The 3915-nt window shown below is 40.2% G+C and overlaps 1 protein-coding gene and 1 long non-coding RNA gene across 4 annotated transcripts in view; one reads left to right on the top strand and one right to left on the bottom strand.

Annotated features, from left to right (window-relative positions):
- Positions 1-3915, bottom strand: part of Grid2 (glutamate ionotropic receptor delta type subunit 2) — a 1429152-nt gene that overhangs the window by 850817 nt on the left and 574420 nt on the right. The gene's annotated exons all lie outside the window — the stretch shown is intronic.
- Positions 336-3915, top strand: part of LOC125619782 — an 11954-nt gene continuing 8374 nt past the window's right edge. Inside the window, exons 1-2 of the long non-coding RNA XR_007351372.1 lie at positions 336-379; positions 2890-3913. This is a non-coding gene — a long non-coding RNA (uncharacterized LOC125619782). The remainder of the gene's footprint in view (positions 380-2889; positions 3914-3915) is intronic.

Genomic DNA, 3915 nt, shown 5'->3' with positions numbered 1-3915 from the left:
GGGCGGGCGGGGTGGCCGATCACCTAGCGAGCGGGGCCGCCAGGAGAGCCAGGATGGCGGGAGCCGTCTGCCGGGCCAGGCGGGGACCCTTCTCGCTGCCCCGGGCCGCCGGGGGCCGCTTGCAGAGCCGGTTGGGCGGTGGCTGCGGGATTGGACCTCTGCGCCCGCGTGGCCGGCCAAGATTCACTTGTCTGGGGCCAACTGTCACCTCTAATATAACTTACTACTTCCTGGCAGGTCTCCTTTCAGCGGAATTTTGCTAGAAGTTCCTCAGTAGGTAGAATGTAGCTGTTTTAATGGGTGTTTCTGATCCGGTTAATGTGGAGATACTGAAAGTGCTGCTTCCTTGCCGGCCGCCATGTTGGATCCCCTGTTTTTTGTTTTTTGATAAAATCATACATTAAAGGAATATATCTTATTCATATATGAATCTATCACAATGAATTCCACAATTGTGTTCACCCACAAGACTGGAGTCCCTATGGTTTCTTTAAAGATATAACTTATAGATCTTCAGAAGGATGAGTACTGCATGCTTTCTCTCATATGTGGAAGCTACAGGGTGGAGGAATTCTTCATGAAAGTAGAAGGGAGACCATCAGGGGAGATGGAAGGAATTGAGAGGGGAAAGGATGAAGGAAGGAATTGAGGAGTAAAATTGATCAAATTATGTTATATTTATGTATGAATATGCCAAAATGGAACCTGTAATTGTGTATAATTAATATGCAACAATTAAAAGTAACCATAGCCCAAGACACACACACACACAAGATATGCTTTATACAGAATAGGCTCTTTAAAGTGCCTCTAATAGGTTAAAAAAGGAGGAAATATTAATTACATTAATTTAATATTCAAAATTAACTCTAAGCAGAACAAATAGATTCAATACAATGCCTACCTATAAAAAACAATTTTACTCAGGCTTGATTTGGGGTTTGGGGCCACAGAGTCTTTTTTGTTTTGTTTTGTTCATTGATATTACTAGATGGGGAAATCGAACATCACTACATGTTCCCAGAAGTGGCTCTAAAAATTAACTGCCTTGAATTGTTTGCATTTTGAATGATTATTCAGTTCTCATGAGAATTCTGTAAATCACAAAAATCATTACAAACTTTACCAGCTTGAAATGAAAAACATCTCTTACCTGCTACGTTATTTTGTTTGATGTTTTCATTTTAATGTCAAATTGGAGAAATGATTAGACATTTAGCTCAGTGATTAATTTAAAACAAAATATTGCTTTCTAGTTTTGCCCCCACAAATATCATTTATTTAATTAAATCACAAGAATCTATCTTATGTAAATGTTAGATAGAAAAATTTACATAAATTCAATAAATGCAAGAAATTTTAGAGATATATTAAACTGCAGAACTATATTGACCCATTATATTTTTCCACATAAATTGAAGCGATTCTTCTGTTTCTGTGCTTATTTTTTTAGATGTGAGAACCTAAATATACATGGGAAACTTAATTATTACATCTATTATAGCTATGAAATTATTTATAAGATGGCCAAATACTCTAAATTTATTCACCTTTAAACATCACCAATCTGTTTCAAACTTTCTAACTAAAAAGTATATGAGGATGATATTAATGGATGGATATAACTTATTACTCCAGTTCAACACTGTTTAGACATATTTCCTCTTTTATTTTCCTATTGCTGAAGTAACTGGTAAGAATTGATGAGGGTAATAATCCTCTTGGATTCTGTAGGCATACAATGCTCTGTGGTTTTCTTATATTTCTCCATGCCCTACAAATAAAGCATGATATCCCTTTTGATCTGGACTGTCTTTTCGAAAATGCTTCATAGAGAACAGCACTAGAAGATTGAAATAGCATCTCTCTCTGGAGAAAAAGGCAGGATTGTTTATTATCCAATAGAATATAAAGATAGAGACTCTCCAAAGCAAAAGCCAGCGTTGCTTACATTATAAAATATTTTGCCCCTAGAATCAAGGTTGTTCTCCTATCAATGCAACCCAATCTTGTAGAGGTATCATCTGGCCCTCATTGTGCCACCTTATGGGAATTGAAGTTTGGAAAAAAAATACAAGAAAATGCTGATACTCTGGCTATGATTCCTGTGAATAATGAAGTTTTTCACTACTGTCTCAGGTGACTCAGATCTTCTTCCAGCATCCATGAAACTAGCAAGTTAACTCATAAGCTAGCACGTGGGGCAAAATCTCAGATTTTAGAGTTCTTGACAGATTATCCCAATAACTAAGATTGGGGTACTACTATTTGACTACCTTTATAAAATAACATTCTCTCTAGTGTTGCATCTGCATATGATTGTGTTATTTATCCCCAAGTTCATAAAATGAGCAAGATGCTTTGAGGATATTGTATCACTTAATTATTTCAAGTACTGTATAAGATAGGTATTAGATATGAGGGGTTGTTAAGAGGAGGGTGTTGGGATACCTCTATAATACCAAATTATTGAAATTCATTGTGTAAGTAACTTTCATATGGAAAAATCTTGTAAGTAGATAATCATCTATTTATTACTGAATTAAATAGACCTTTTTAAAGCACTTATCTTAAAAGAATGTCCTTGGTAATATGATATGTTACAAAGCTATTTAAAGACCTTGTTTAGAAATCAAAGAATACATGGCATTCTTAGGGTAACAGATGAGAGGCAACAATGAATTATTACCACTTCCTGTTGTAAGTAATAGGTCATTCTTCATTCTGCATACTGACTCACATGGCATACTGTCACTTGCACAAAACTGTATCTTTCATGGCATAAGACACGAGACCTAACATCTCAGCTAACTGCAGAATGCCTACATTTCTAACCATAAATTAACCATCTTCAAATATTCATTAATAAGAAAAAAAGAGAGGAGTTAGCGACAGACAAAGGGTTGTGAACCTGCCTGGGGATGAAGCCTGGTCTTAAGGAAACTGGACTTGGCTTCGTGGGCCTGACAGCTCTGGCCCAGGGTGGTGGCAGTACCCTCCCCTCTGGACTTCCCTAGGTTCGATGCTAAACTCTTCTGTGAGCTCACTCTACCCCTCCTCCTCCCTCTAACTCTCTTGAGGTTATCCCTTCACTTAAAACCTTGCCTCTGGTCATCTGGTAAGCCTGGTGAAGTCGCAGGAGTGTTCTTGGACTCGGTATTGTTGTGTTCATCATGGCGAGCAGATGGCACCAGGACAAATGGAGCCCCAGCCAGTGTGAGTCGTAGCAGTGCAGGAGGGGAGACCCTGAAGGAGACAGCCCGCTTAAGTTGATGCCTGCAGATTGAATTCCAGAGGCTTAGGAGGAGGAGCAGTTCTCCAGTGTCTTGTGTCCAGGCCTTGCTCAGGAGCCCTGTATTCAGGAGGCCAACCGTTAAGGTTTTCAGATGAGCTTGTGGGGGGCAGTTCACAAGTCCAAAGCAGATGCATCGGCTTGAGGGGCCATCACCTTTGAATGTTTCAGCAGCACCATCCTCCAGGCACAGGAATGCCAGCAGGCACCCCTCTTGTCCTGGGGGTGGTTTTCAGATGCTGCATCTTCTAAATTGAGCCTCTGGTCCTTCTAGTTCTGTGCTGTGAACTTTGCTTCCAGAAGATTCTTAAGTTATAGAACATTTTAAAGTTGATCCAACAACCAGCCTGATGCCTTTTAGATGGCACTTGGAGATGGAGCCCAGAGACCTCTCACCTACCCACCTGCTTACCTGCCTTCCTGTCTGCACATTGGCCGGAGGAATTCTTAGTGTGATGATAAAGCTTTTGATTGTTGGGGGGCGGGGCAGGGAGCTGTTCAATTTTAAATGCTTTAGGCAGAGGGAATTTGTTAGCTAGGTAGATTGTCAATCTGTGGGGGCTCATGTGTTGAGCTAAAGTGGGAGGGGACAAGCCGGTCATGCCCAGGAGCTGTGTGTTGGT

This window comes from Marmota marmota, unplaced genomic scaffold (assembly GCF_001458135.2).
Source record: "Marmota marmota marmota unplaced genomic scaffold, marMar, whole genome shotgun sequence".
NCBI lineage: Eukaryota > Metazoa > Chordata > Mammalia > Rodentia > Sciuridae > Marmota > Marmota marmota.
The sequence above is the reverse complement of the archived record's forward strand: the minus strand, read 5'-3'. Positions and strand labels throughout refer to the sequence as shown.